This window comes from Simochromis diagramma, unplaced genomic scaffold (assembly GCF_900408965.1).
Source record: "Simochromis diagramma unplaced genomic scaffold, fSimDia1.1 OVJJ01000410.1, whole genome shotgun sequence".
Taxonomy (NCBI): Eukaryota; Metazoa; Chordata; class Actinopteri; order Cichliformes; family Cichlidae; genus Simochromis; species Simochromis diagramma.
This window is the reverse complement of record NW_024387237.1, coordinates 281,872-297,085: the sequence shown is the minus strand read 5'-3', so window position 1 is coordinate 297,085 and position 15,214 is coordinate 281,872. Positions and strand designations below refer to the sequence as shown.

Genomic DNA, 15,214 nt, shown 5'->3' with positions numbered 1-15,214 from the left:
AACCTATCTTTCAATAACATGAAGCGTGGGTAGGTCCGCGCGGCTTCAGGGCGCACCACGTGACCATCAATCTCCATCACCTGGTCAAAGGCTGAGCGTAGGGTGTCGTCACGAGACTGCTCCAGTGGGAAATCACCCGTGGGGGGAACTTCCGGAGCCGGCGGTGCTTCCTGTGAAGGACCCGCCGTCTCCCCCTCCCCAGAGTCAGTGTCGGACGGCCCCGCGTCACTGCTGAGCGCCGCGCAGACGCTACATGCTACTAACGGTCGTGACCGCACCTCCGCGTACTGTCCCAACAGATGATGAAACCCCGGCCAATTCGTGCCCAGAATTAGGGGATGCGACAGGCGCGGGCTAACCGCAGCCGTTACTCTATGCGTTTTGCCCTTATACTTTAATAACAGCGGCACTATGGGATACCTGTGAACATCACCATGAACACACCTCACCTCCACCCATTCTGTCTCCAGCAATACCCCGGGGCGAACCAAATCTTGGTGCACGAGGGTCTGCGTGCAGCCCGTGTCCACCAAAGCATGGCGTATACCCCCTCGAGTCCTTACCGGAATGCTGTATGTCCCTCCCGGACTGGGAGAGGGTGCTGGAGCACCGGCAACGCGGAACACCTGCCCCACCTCCATCAGAGGACAGTCCCTCCTCAGGTGTCCTGGTTGCCCGCACTTCCAGCACTCCTGCCCCGGCGTCTGTGCTGTTCTCCATGGCTCAGGGGCAGCACTGCTCATGTCCGATCCCTGGGAAGGCACAAACGCAGCAAAAGGATTAGTGGGGCTCAGCGCCGGCGCCCGCTCTGCATGCCCTGGCGCAGGCACCCGGCGCCTCGGTGCCGGCACCGGGGTTTGTCTGTTCAGCCTCCGGCCGCTGTCCCCGGGGCTCCCCCGCTCTAGCGGCAAGGTGGTCCTCCGCCAACGTAACCGCCACCTCCAGACTCACGGGACAGTGGCACCTGACCCATCTCGCCGTCTCCATAGGCAGCCCCTCCACGAACTGCTCCAGCACCACCTTGTCCACCAGCAGCGTCTCGCCCTCTGACGATCCCGGCTGCAGCCAGCGAACGGCCGCATCATGCAGCTTCCGGGCCCAAGCAAACGGCCGATCCGCCGCGGCCAGCCGACAGGCCCGGAACCGCCGGCGGTGATCTTCAGCGGTGAGCCCCAACCTGTCCACCACCGCCCGGCTCACGTCCTGGAAGCTGCCCCTCGAGGCCGGCGGCAGACTCAGGGCCGCCGTCCGAGCCTCCCCCGACAGCAAAGGAAGCAAACGCGGAGCCCACTCCACCTGCGGCCACTGGCAGGCCTCCGCCGTGGCACGAAAAGTCTCCAGAAAAACCTGGGGGTCGTCCCCATCCCCCATCCAGGGCACCGCCACCGACAGCGGCGGGGGCTTCGGCGGGACAGCGGCGGGGGCTTCGGCAGGGCAGCGGCGCCAACCAGCCGCTCCAGAACCAGGGTCTGCCGGTCCGTTTTCTCCTGCAGCGCAGCCAGGGGAGCTTGCTGGGCCGCCGCATGGTCGTGGCTCATCTTCGCCATCTCCGCCAGCATCTGCGCCAGCATCTGCGCCAGAAACTGCAAAGGCTGGGCGGGCGGCGCAGCCTGCGGGTCGGACATCCCCACACCGGCAGGCACCTGGGTTTCGGCACCACTTGTGACGTACGCTATGCACAGATACACCCACACACAGGTTGTTATCATCAGATTCCACATTTATTGCGAGTGTCCACGGAATTATAACAGAACACCGTCTGACAGCGGTCGGTACCCGCAGAGTCTTCCTCCTTCGCTCCTCTCCACCTCACTATATAAAGGGAAGGAAAACCACCATCAGTCCAAAATCGCCATCAGCTGTTCTCACCAGCACCGCCCCATTGAGCTCACTGCACCACTCCTCCCCTGCAGCCGCGCCCCGGACCACACCTCCGCCACAGACTTATTGCCGGCAATGCGAACCAAGCTCTTACAACGGTTGTATAGGGATCGAATGGCCCGTAGCAATGGGCCGTAGCAATGGGCCAGAAACCCCATACTCCCACCAACAACACCTCCCACAGGACACCCCGAGGGACACAGTCGAATGTCTTCTCCAAGTCCACAAAACACATGTAGACTGGTTGGGCAAACTCCCATGCACCCTCAAGTATCCTTGAGAGGATAAAGCGCTGGTCCAGTGCTCCGTGACCAGGACGAAAACCGCATTGTTCCTCCTGTATCCGAGGTTCGACTAGCGGACGAACTCTCATTTCCAGCACCCTGGCATAGACTTTCCCAGGGAGGCTGAGGAGTGTGATCCCCCTGTAGTTGGAAGACACCCTCCGGTCTCCCTTCTTAAAGATGGGGACCACCACCCCGGTCTGCCAGTCCAGGGGTACTGCCCCTGATCTCCACGCAACATTGTAGAGGCGTGTCAACCAGGACAGCCCTACAACGCCCAGAGCCTTCAGGAACTCCGGGCAGACCTCATCAACACCAGGGGCTCTGCCACCAAGGAGTTGTTTAACTGCCTCAGTGACCTTGCCCCCGGAAATTGGCGGGTCATTCCCCTCATCCCCAGACTCTGCTTCCTCCTCGGAAGACGTATCAGTGGGATTAAGGAGGTATTAAGGAAGTATTCCTCAAAGTATTCCTTCCACCGCCTGACAATTTTCTCAGTCAAAGTCAGCAGCGCTCCGCCAGCACTATACACAGTGCAGGTAGAGCACCGCTTTCCCCTCCTGAGACGCCTGACGGTTTGCCAGAATTTCTTCGAGGCAGTCCGAAAGTCTTTTTCCGTGGCCTCTCCGAACTCCTCCCACACCCAAGTTTTTGCTTCAGCCACTGCTCGAGCCGCATTCCGCTTAGCCTGTCAATACCTGTCAGCTGCCTCCGGAGTCCCACAGGCTAACCAAGCCCGATAGGGCCTGAATTAATTGTAAATAATTGTTCAATGGCCTGGTAATTTTCAACATTTTCTACATGACTGGGTGGCCAGTTAGAGACCAGCAGCTGGACGTTAGTGGTTAGACTACTTCAGGGAAGAGTAGATGATGTCTGGCTCTGGCTTAAAGTCTGAACACAAACACAGTGTAGAGTCAGTTCAGACCTGCAGTTGACCTGCAGATTCTACTTACAGAGCAGACACAGCACAGATGTTTCCTTCATCGTCCTTCTCACTCATTTGAGCTTTTTTTTCATTTCTGTCACTGACACCAAGTAAAGCCCGCCCTCTACCTCTGAGCACCAACTTTTCTATTGGTTCAAGCACAGGTGGGGGGACTGATACATACAAGCTGATACATAAACACAAACAGTCTACAACTCCAGTCTGAGTCCCATATTCACAAGTTTGTAGTTTATGAGTAGGGATGGGTACCGATATCCGGTTCTGACATAAACGGTAGTAACCAGACCGGAAAGCAGCGCACATTTCGGTGCTTTATTCTGGTGGGTTTTTTTCCTGCGATGTCATACACTTTGGATTCTTACTAATTATTTTACCTTTCTGAGGATAGTAGGCGGGCCCAGGTACGTACGTTCTTCTAGAGCAGAGCTACAGATTAAAAATGTCTAAGGCGAAGCGGTCAAAAGTCTGGCTGTACTTCACAGCAAAAGATGTAAACTCAGCAGCCTGCAACAAGTGCTTTAAGGTGATACTGTGATACTGTCAAAGGAAATAACACCCCGAATCTGACGACGAACCTGGCGACGTATACCGTTTTGTTAAAAGCCGAGAAATGCACCATATTTGATAGCTTGCTGCAAGACCTCACACCGGCACATCTACTGCGGGTGTGGTGCCTGTTATCGGACCCAGAGTTAGCAACATCCCCCAAGAACCCGAAGAGGAGAGTCCTGGCCCCTAGCCCTGCCAGTGTAGCAGAAATGATGACGGATGATGATGGCAGCAGCAGCAGCCGTTCTCCTCTGCGTGAGTAGCTTAATGTTGTCCGTGTGTAATTTACGTTGAGTAGGCTAACCACGTTATTACATTAATGCATGTAAGGTGAACTAGCAAACACCGTCGTAGTTACATGCGGCTGTCTTCTTGTTTGATAGAGTGATACCATATATGCCCTATAACTGCAGAACAGGCTAACACTGTTATCTTATTACAAAAAAAAAAAAAAACAGCTAAACATGAGAGGTTTTTGGACAAATTTTGTGTTTTCCATTGTGTAAGCACTGGTTCCAACCACAGGAGGTATGTTGTATCAACAGAAAAGGCTAACTTGGTTATCATTTTGCAGAAAAAAGAGACTGCTAAAAATAAAAACATAAGAGTTTTTTTGGACAAAGTTTGTGTTCTCCATTCTTTAAGCACCGGTTCAAGCACCATTTAAGCACCGGCACCGTTTCAAAAGTACCGTTTTGGCACCGGTATCAGATAAAACCTAAACGATACCCATCCCTATTTATGAGACACCAAAACACTAAAGCTTTTCATCTTAAACTACTGTGTGATGCTAATGTTTTCCAGATGAAGGAGTAATAATTAAAAAAATGATGCTTTTCGAAAAATAAGCATTTAAACTCTGATGACCAATTGACAGAAGTTTTTAAAATGTCAAATACTAAAAAAATAACCATCTGATCTAAGCCATACCAACAGTGCTCCTTGAAATGCTTAGCTACTAGATGAACAGCCACAAAGTGATTGGAGGTCACAATCAAGGCAGCAGGGAAGGACGTTTGCAAACTATCAGAAAGGTGTGATGAAGAAAGTACAGCAAGCTGTCTGTGCTTGAAACTGCCAAGCAAGGACTCACAGCTTGAAGAGACATACCAAAGCCTGGAGAATAAACTGGACATTTTCCACAGAAGCATCCACGGTGTACTGTCTGTGGCAAATGAACAATTAGCTGTTGTTTATCACAAGACTGGTGTGTTTTCTGTCAAATTTTCACTCTTAGGTTAAAAAGGTTCTGTCTGGTGTCCTGGACAAAATGCGGATGTTAGAAAAATAAAGCATGTGTTTAAAGACTACCAATGAACATCTGCAGACTGCTCAGTGATTATCAGGTTGATTCACAGAAATGTGACTGAACACAAATGTTCTAGACAGACTCTTAATCTGGACTGTCAGGGGCTGGGTCTATGACCCAGCATTTTGAGTTCATTTTTTATTTCTCATATTACATTGAATGGTAAATGACCTGTATTTGTATAGCGCTTTACTAGTCCCTAAGGACCCCAAAGCGCTTTACACATCCAGTCATCCACCCATTCACACACTTGAAAACGTGTTAAGTTTTGTGTTTCTATTATTAGTTAGGATTTAGTTGAGTGTTATTCTAGTTTAGGTTTTCATCTATTTCCCCTTGTGTGATTCTGTTCTTGTCCTCTGTGTCAGTATGACTTGTATTTCTGGTCTGTGTGTTTTATGTTGTCAAGCCTGTGATATTCCTGCATCTCTCCATGTTTCCTGTCTTATTTTAAAAGTCCTCCGTTCTTTGTTCAATGTGTTTAGTTTTACTCTTTACCTTTGGTTTGCTATGTTCATTTGTGTCAGCTGTTTCCACATGTGTTTCCACTTCCCCTGATCACTTCCTGTGTGTATTTAGTCTCTGTGTTTCGTTCAGTCTTTTGTCAGGTCATCTGTGTAATTTCCTTCAATGGTACATAAGATTAAGAATTTTCATGGTCACTGTGATGGCTGCACTTACAGCCACACAGTGGTAATACCCAAGTAACATTGCATTCACATTTCTTTCTTTAAATATAGGAATTTATTTACAGGACAATAGATAACTGGTTTTGGTTTAGAGTTAATTCACATATCCACATAACACTGCATTCTAAAATAAGTGCACACATTTTAGTTTACACTGTTATGTATAATTATTTTTTTGTTTTCTGAGTTACCTTAGTTGCAGCTGTTCCAGTCCCTTGATTAAGGAGCCAAGAGGTGGAAAAGGGGCGGAGCGAGCCTTAAAGGAAGGCTACAAATTGGTTCATGCCATAACTCAGGACCATGGGGGGGAATTGGAGTTCATTATGTTTGGTTTAGTTAGGTTTTGTGTGTTTTACCCCTTCTCCTGTTTTTGTGGGCTGATCAGCCACTATTTAAGTTTCCCCTTTGTCTCATTAAGTTAGGTCAGTTTGTTTGAGTTATCAGTAGTGTTGTCAACTTTGAGTAGAGTTTTGTTATTTTGACCTCTTTTATGGGCCCAAGATTTTGAGTCTTTTTGCATGAATTAACCAATTGTGTTTTTTTGGGTTGGACTTTAACCTGTGCCTAAGTTTCCTTCACTGCTCGGTCCATCACAGTCACAATACAGTGGGGCAAAAAAGTATTTAGTCAGCCACCGATTGTGCAAGTTCCCCCACCTAAAATGATGACAGAGGTCAGTAATTTGCACCAGAGGTACACTTCAACTGTGAGAGACAGAATGTGAAAAAAAAAATCCATGAATCCACATGGTAGGATTTGTAAAGAATTTATTCGTAAATCAGGGTGGAAAATGAGCATTTGGTCAATAACAAAAATACAACTCAATACTTTGTAACATAACCTTTGTTGGCAATAACAGAGGTCAAACGTTTACTATAGGTCTTTACCAGGTTTGCACACACAGTAGCTGGTATTTTGGCCCATGCCTCCATGCAGATCTTCTCGAGAGCAGTGATGTTTTGGGGCTGTCGCCGAGCAACACGGACTTTCAACTCCTGCCACAGATTTTCTATGGGGTTGAGGTCTGGAGACTGGCTAGGCCACTCCAGGACTTTCAAATGCGGAGCCACTCCTTTGTTGCCCGGGCGGTGTGTTTTGGATCATTGTCATGTTGGAAGACCCAGCCTCGTTTCATCTTCAACGTTCTCACTGATGGAAGGAGGTTTTGGCTCAAAATCTCACGATACATGGCCCCATTCATTCTGTCCTTAATACGGATCAGTCGTCCTGTCCCCTTGGCAGAAAAACAGCCCCATAGCATGATGTTTCCACCCCCATGCTTCACAGTAGGTATGGTGTTCTTGGGATGCAACTCAGTATTCTTCTTCCTCCAAACACGACGAGTTGAGTTTATACCAAAAGTTCTACTTTGGTTTCATCTGACCACATGACATTCTCCCAATCCTCTGCTGTATCATCCATGTGCTCTCTGGCAAACTTCAGACGGGCCTGGACATGCACTGGCTTCAGCAGCGGAACACGTCTGGCACTGCGGGATTTGATTCCCTGCCGTTGTAGTGTGTTACTGATGGTGACCTTTATTACTTTTGTCCCAGCTCTCTGCAGGTCATTCACCAGGTCCCCCCATGTGGTTCTGGGATCTTTGCTCACCGTTCTCATGATCATTTTGACCCCACGGGATGAGATCTTGCGTGGAGCCCCAGATCGAGGGAGATTATCAGTGGTCTTGTATGTCTTCCATTTTCTGATGATTGCTCTCACAGTTGATTTTTTCACACCAAGCTGCTTGCCTATTGTAGATTCACTCTTCCCAGTCTGGTGCAGGTCTACAATACTTTTCCTGGTGTCCTTCGAAAGCTCTTTGGTCTTGGCCATGGCGGAGTTTGGAGTCTGACTGTTTGAGGCTGTGGACAGGTGTCTTTTATACAGATGATGAGTTCAAACAGGTGCCATTCATACAGGTAACGAGTGGGGGACAGAAAAGCTTCTTACAGAAGACGTTACAGGTCTGTGAGAGCCAGAGATTTTCCTTGTTTGAGGTGACCAAATACTTATTTTCCACCCTAATTTATGAATAAATTCTTTACAAATCCTACCATGTGGATTCATGGATTTTTTTTTCACATTCTGTCTCTCACAGTTGAAGTGTACCTCTGGTGCAAATTACTGACCTCTGTCATCATTTTAAGTGGGGGAACTTGCACAATCGGTGGCTGACTAAATACTTTTTTGCCCCACTGTATGTTCATGTTCATGTTCGTTCATCATAGTTATTTGCATGTTCCTGCTCAGAATCATGTTCCTGTCAGTAATTATCACTGTTTTAGCAGGCTGAGAATTCAAAGATGTGGGTATCCTGATAACTGTAACTTCTAATACAAACTAGAGTAAACATACCGCTGAAACAAAGAGAGGCAAAGATTCACTTTTAGGTAAGTGCCATTGGACAATGATTTTCATTTTTGCTTAAAAATAAATTAATAATTAATAAAAAAAAGACTTAAAACCAAATGTTAAAAAAAGATTTTTAAAAAGTTCTGTACTTAAATATTTCTAAGCAGTTTACAACTGGCATCTAATGATTTGTCTTCATTTTCTGAGATGAAGAAATACGTTTATATATTAGCTACAACCAGACAGGAAAAAGTCAGATTTTCCACTGACCTTTTTCTAAACCCAAAGAACCACTCAAGGAAAACAAATGAGCACAACTTAAAAAAAAAAAGAAAAAGAAAAACTGTACAGAAACAATACTGTTGTAGTTGTAATAACACCCAGTAAACGTAATAATAATAATAATCTTTTATGTGGATGTCCTGTGGGCTATGGGGACCAGTTAGAGACCAGCAGCTGGACGTCAGTGGTTGGACTGGTGGACTACTTCAGTGAAGAGTAGACGACGTCTGGCTCTGGTTTAAAGTCTGAACACAAACACACACAGTTCAAACAACAGGAAACATGATTACAAGCTTTGTAGTTCAATCAAGACCTCCATGTCCCCACCTCTCTGCATCACACACAGTCCCAGTTCAGACTTCCTCTAAAAAGCACACAAAACTCGGCATCTGTTTTTACTACACCTGCTATTTGGTAGTTTTAGCTCAAATGTAGCTTAAACCTCTTTCTCCCACGGCACTGCTATTCTCCAACTCATGTAGAACCCCCCCCCCAAAAAAAAAAAAAAAAAATCTGTCCAATGGGACCCCCCCGCGCCCCTCAAAGAAAAAACCCAAAACAAAACAAAACAAAAAACTGAAGTGTGAAACACAGTGATCATTTGGCAGACAGAGAGGGATAACATAGATTTTAGACGGTGATGGATATACTGTTAGTGATTCCAATGATGCCTAACTAATAGCTTATCCAGTAAATCCACGACTACCTTTTGACTGAGGGTGCTTGACCCTGTTAAAATCCATGTACTATAAGTATGTCTAAATTGTGTACTAGTGGGAAGTGTATTAAAGCCAGAGTGTGAACTGAGACACAGTTTTTTGCTTTTTATTTGGTTGATTTTTATTAATTGTGGCAACAATTTGTGTTACATTCAGAAGAGAATGTAATTAATTACTTACTTACTTGTGCATGCACTGACCTCATTATTAGAAACTTTGGCCATGGTTCACATGAACATCCACCACTGGAACTGGTGATAAAATGCATACATATTATTAAAATTTGGGATATAATGGTTGTATTGATGTATATCAACTTGAAATGCTCCCAAAAATGGCGCTACAACATGTAAAAATATAATATAAACTCTGGCGGACTTGGTTCTATGGTAGGTCTTAAAGGGTTAACTGGTCGTTACTGAAAGGAAACCTCACAACTTTCAGTTCTGTTTCTAGTTTGCAGGCTTTTTCTTGAGGCTAATTTATAGATGAACATATAATCAGTTGTTCATATACTTCACATCCTTCAGTCTGGATGTTAAATATTAAAGACAGAGAGCAGCTGTACCTGAGCCTCCTCGGTCTCATGGGTGTTTGTCCGTTACTGACGTCTTCTGTTCTCACTACTGAGTAGATCGCAAGAGAGTCTGTTACTGCAGAATAAAAACAAATTTTAAATACAGCATTACAAGACTGCTTTGAAATTCTCTTTTTAAATTATGTTAGTTTTTCCGGTTAGTTTTGATCATTCATAAAAATGGTTCGAATTCCTAAACAGTTAATGTAAAAATCCACTGAATCAACCAAAAGTCTGCCCTTTATTCATGTCTTCATTGTTTGATTTAAAATCTACTGTACGTGGTCTAAAGTGGCAGAACTGCAAATTGTGGTCCTAACTATTTCTGTTTGTGAATCTTTATGCAGAAATTAAGTGATAACATTTATAAATAGCACCAGATTATTTTCCTCCCCTGACTTCTTAACACAACTGCTGTGAAACAACTGACCGCAGAGTAATGGGGGACGTTTCTGAGACAATGAGGGCAGATGACCACAAAGCTGGCATCCTCTTTAAATGCACACTGATGCGCTTCAACACAGAGCACAAGACACACACCTTCTAACTCGTTATCTGAAACAGGACACTCTGTGGTGAGACCTTTCACCAGCATCAGACTGCAGTTAACAAGAACCAACAACAGGAAAGTGCTGCTGTGGTTTTACCTGCACAACTTTAAAGAAGCCATAAGGACTCGTGTTTTAGATGGCATTTGGTCTTTATATATGTCACGGTGACAATAAATCCTCTCTGATAATCCTACTAACAACTTGTGTGTGTGCCAAAAGAAAAAGCAGAGAGCAGACATATGTGGGACTAAGCCACGTTTTGAGTATTTCCAGTGTTGGGAAGGTTACTTTTAAAATGTATTCCATTACAGAATACAGAATACATGCCCTAAAATGTATTCTGTAACGTTACTCAATGACAGTAACGTATTCTGAATACTTTGGATTACTTAATATATTATCATGCTTTTTACAACAACGTGAATGTACTATTGCTGTGTGATTTATTACTATTACTGAAGGTCCGCGACTCCGAACTGTAGTAAAGGGACCTCTGACTAATACGGCGGGGTCCCTGTCGGCTCGTAGCCGAAAAATAGCTTTACTTTGTTGTGTGGGTCAACTTTTCTTGCGAGAGACAGAGAGAGGCGTTGAAAGGCTGCTCCAACGGAACTTATTGTTTTCGGAGGAAAACACGAACACGGTGTACAGTCGAGTCTTAATAGCTTACTTACAACTGGGTTCGTCAGGCACTCTTCTTGGCTGAAGTGGTTATTATTATATTTACATGCTTCCAGCTCCCGTTTTTCCTCGATGACAACTCGTACCTTTCCACTCCCCTTTTTCTCCCTCCTCGCGCTCACAGACCCATAACGTGTATGGCAGTCCATTCTCCCTGCAGCACGGACTACACTGCCCATGATGCTACATTCTTTAGAGCTATGCTTGTAGCATTCTGCCTGTTAGCTTAGCACAACAACAACAACAACAACAACAACGAAAAGGCGCTCTCTCACCCAGGAAACACACAGTCGCAGAGAGAGAGAGAGAGCGCCGCCCTGTAACCATGGCAACCGTAACGCTGCCCCCTGGAACAACAGAACGTAGCTGTCAAACAAAACCCAAACAGTCCTGACCCGCGACAATATGAAACAGGAAAGTACCGCAGTGTAATCCATTTATTTCAACAAAGTAACTGTATTCTGAATACCACCTTTTTAAACGGTAACTGTAACGGAATACAGTTACTCATATTTTGTATTTTAAATACGTAACGGCGGTACATGTATTCCGTTACTCCCCAACACTGAGTATTTCTCAACTACGTCACTGCCAAAAGTCTGAAGCATTTAAGGCAGACTTGTGGCTGAGGTTACAATGTTAGTGGAGGCCAAAGGGACCCCAAAGAAAACTGCAGATGTGCCACATGTGAATCAAACAATGCTGAGACACTGTATTCATTCTAAAACACATCACCTACACTCATGGTTGGAGCTACATGATCAATAGTGGACCAGGAACCCTTATAGCCACCTCTGAGTGGACAGCCCCATTGTAGGATATATATACCTTAAGAAGTCTGTTAGATAAGACGTGAAACATCTTTGCAAACCTAAAGAAGTCCAGTCGCCTATTTTCGGGCATTCAACACTTCATGTGTTTTTGATACCGTTAGATCATTTGTGCAGGGGAATAAACTAAAAATCATGCTGGGCTCGTAACCTGGATTACCGACTACGTGACAGGTCAACCACTATATGTTAACCAAACATATAACCATCTACACTATAGAGGGTAAAAAGCTCAAAGGCTTATAACTCATCTGTTGATATCATTACTGTTATTATTGTTAAGATTGTGCCACTTTATAACTATTTCCACTGTTGTTCTCATATATGGGATATTGTTAAAAAAATGTGGCAAATATCTTACCTGTCTTTTGTCTAACTGGGTGTTTTTGATCATCTGATATGTTGATGATATTGCATGTGGTGCAGGTGATGACATCAGCTTCTGCAGCTTTGTCTTCTTCAGCTGAAATAATCCAAAATGAAAAGCAAAAAAGATTATTCCAAATGGCCTGAAAGAAAATCAACTCTAAGAAAACTTACTGGAAAAGTTTGAGTCTAACCTTTAGATTTACTGTGAACATTTTGTCTCTTCAGCAGAACCAGTAACACCAGTAGAACAACACAGACTGATCCAACACATGACAACACAGAGAGAACAGGAGAAAGAGTGGTGGAACTGGAACCAGGAGGTGGTGTGGATGTAGGTGGAGGTGTGGATGTAGGTGGAGGTGTGGTGGTGTCTTCCCCTAAAATAAAGCAAACACAGTCATTAAGTTGTCGTCACATTGTGAATGTTGAAAGCTGCAGAAACACAGACAGGTGAGTGTGTCACCTGTGACAGTGATCCAGCTGGATGGAGACTCTCCATGACCGCTGATGTCACACTTGTAGAGGCCTTCATCAGACCTGGAAACATGCTGGATGGTCATGTGACCTGTAGGCTGCTTCCTGATGAGGGAGCCATCTTTATAGAAAGCAGCTGGGAGGTTGGAGGGAGTGGTCTTTGTTTTACAGAGCAGAGTGACGTCATCTCCCTCCATCACAGGGAGGACAGGACTCTGCAGGATCACTGATCCACCTCAACACAGAGACAAACTACAGCATTTCATCCATTTACACACAGCTTCATCAACACTAACTCCACACACTCAGCTTACCAGCGACTGTCAGGTTAACCATGTTACTGATGGGACCCTCTCTGGACTCACACCAGTAAACTCCACTGTCTGATTCAACGATGTAACTAATATCACAGGAAGAGTTGAATGATGTTCCCCACCCATCTCCACACCGAGTGATGTTTCCTGTGCTTGTGTTTCTCCTCAGAGTCCATCCAGCAGAGCTGCCGTCCTCCTCACAGCTCAGAGACACAAAGTCTCCTTCAAAGAACTGAGAGCTGCTGGGACTCACAGTCAGACGAGCTGTGAGGGTTAAAATGAAAAGGTCTGAAAACTGAAAATGGTTACAATAGTGTAATTATTCCATAATTTCATCAGTTTTCTATATGAGCTCCATTCTGTAAACATGAACCCAATCAGGTCATATCAGTGAGCATTTCTCAGGTTTAAACTGTGACAGAAGAAGGTTACTGACCTTGGTTTGTTGTGCAGCTCAGCAGTGAGATCAGAACTAAAGAGAAATGACACTCAGATTGATTTGAGCATAAAGAACAAACAGCTGACGAACACACAAACTCATCTCTTTAATGTATCTTCTCATTTTTTTAATATCTTTAATTTTTATTCATTCCATGTACACATATTTTCTGGCAGGTTTTGCGTGATTACTGATACAGTCATTGGTAAGTTCAAAACAATTCTTTCATGGCAAACGTGTTTACAATTTCTCGAAGTGTTTTTTGTTACTTGTACTGCACAAATTTTGCACACCTCATCCTTCCTAGTTTTGTGTTGATCTGTAATATAAAAAAAAATCTGCAGACAGTCAAAGTACAAGAATTCAAACAAACACAGAGATTCTACTTACAGAGCAGACACAGCACAGATGTTTCCTTCATCGTCCTTCTCACTCATTTGAGCTTTTTTTCATTTCACTGACACCAAGTGAAGCCCGCCCTCTTCCTCTGAGCACCAGCTTTCTATTGGTTGAAATACAGGCATGGTGGAGGACTGACTATTCTTCATGGAAGGACACAATTTATCCAATTATCCAAAACAAATTTAACTATTAACAAACAGCCTTTTTTTCCAATTTTTTATCATTTTTGTTTTTGTTCTTTTTAAAAAATTTGAGCTTTTTTTCATTTCTGTCACTGACACCAAGTAAAGCCCGCCCTCTTCCTCTGAGCACCAGCTTTCTATTGGTTCAAGGACAGTGAGGTGTCAGTGTGTGTGTGGACGTCCCCCTCAGTGAGAGAGGCAGATATGAGCTGAAACACAGGAATCAAACCAGGGACGCTGCTGTTATGGAGCTGAACTGGAAGCATTCAGACACTGAGGCCCTCTGAACACATTTTAATTACAGCTGTGCAGAGACACACTGATGACTGACTGGAACACTATGATTCACATTTTACATTAACGCCATCCTCACACATGGCTTATATGTGGCCACTAGAGGGAGATGTTGGACTTTATGCACTTACATGTATACAAGCAAATCATCAATGATGCTTCAAAAGGTTTGTTGTAACACTTGGTTGCTGAACATTTGCTATTTGTAATAAAACTGATCAAAATTTTAAAATCCAGAATTTTCAAGTTAAAAAAATACAATAATCTGAATACTGTGTACATTTTGACCAAGATTCCCAATGCAAAACCTTATTAGTGCATAACATCGACTGCTTGATCACTAAACATTTTGATGTTTCTACAAATATCCATTAAAATGATTTCTAAAGGTTTAAAAAAAAATCAAAGTAAAATTATTGCTTTTTGCTTGACATCTGCTCAATGAACTGCATGAACCCCAGACTGAGTGATTTCACAGGTCATGGAACTGTTGAAAACCATTCAGCAAAACTGTGTGTAAGTCTTTATTGAACAAAAACTAGAAGAACTACATCACCAACATTAGTACAACAGACTGAAGAGTCTTCAAGGTCAGAAAATAAAGATTCACAGACCACAGGGAGGGAGCATCTGACTTAGTTATTCCTCTGCTCAGTTTCATAATACTGTCACATCATTCATTTTTAGCTAATCAATAGTTCCTGAACACCATCAGGTAGATGAATGACTGTCTATAACGCAGAGTTTCATCTACACTCTGTGTTTACAGTGTTTGTTTTATCTATAGTGTAACTGCAGATCTCTAAATAAGGATCCGTTTTTGTGGTTCAAACCTTAGAGAACATGTTTGATCTTACAAACAGCTTCTGAACCTGAAGATAAAACAAAGACTCATTTTGCTGCTGTAACAAACATCACACTGCGTCCATGTGTAATCAGAATAAACAACCAATAAAGGTATTTACTGCTCATATCAGTGGGATATGTTTTGCTTGAAAAGGTTTAATTTAGAAATTGAATATTTTTTTTGGTTTTTTATGTCTGTTTGCAACATGAATCCTGGATGTCCCACATACATTATGGT

The 15,214-nt window shown here is 44.2% G+C and overlaps 1 protein-coding gene and 1 long non-coding RNA gene across 2 annotated transcripts in view; both read right to left on the bottom strand.

Annotated features, from left to right (window-relative positions):
* The window catches only part of LOC120746965, a 253,809-nt gene that overhangs the window by 74,722 nt on the left and 163,873 nt on the right, over positions 1 to 15,214 (bottom strand). The gene's annotated exons all lie outside the window — the stretch shown is intronic.
* LOC120746975 lies at positions 7,800 to 12,398 on the bottom strand. Its single transcript, XR_005698998.1, has 5 exons — positions 12,217 to 12,398; positions 12,018 to 12,119; positions 9,586 to 9,670; positions 9,202 to 9,268; positions 7,800 to 8,543 (listed from the first exon to the last, which is right to left on the bottom strand). It is a non-coding gene; the product is annotated as an uncharacterized LOC120746975 (long non-coding RNA).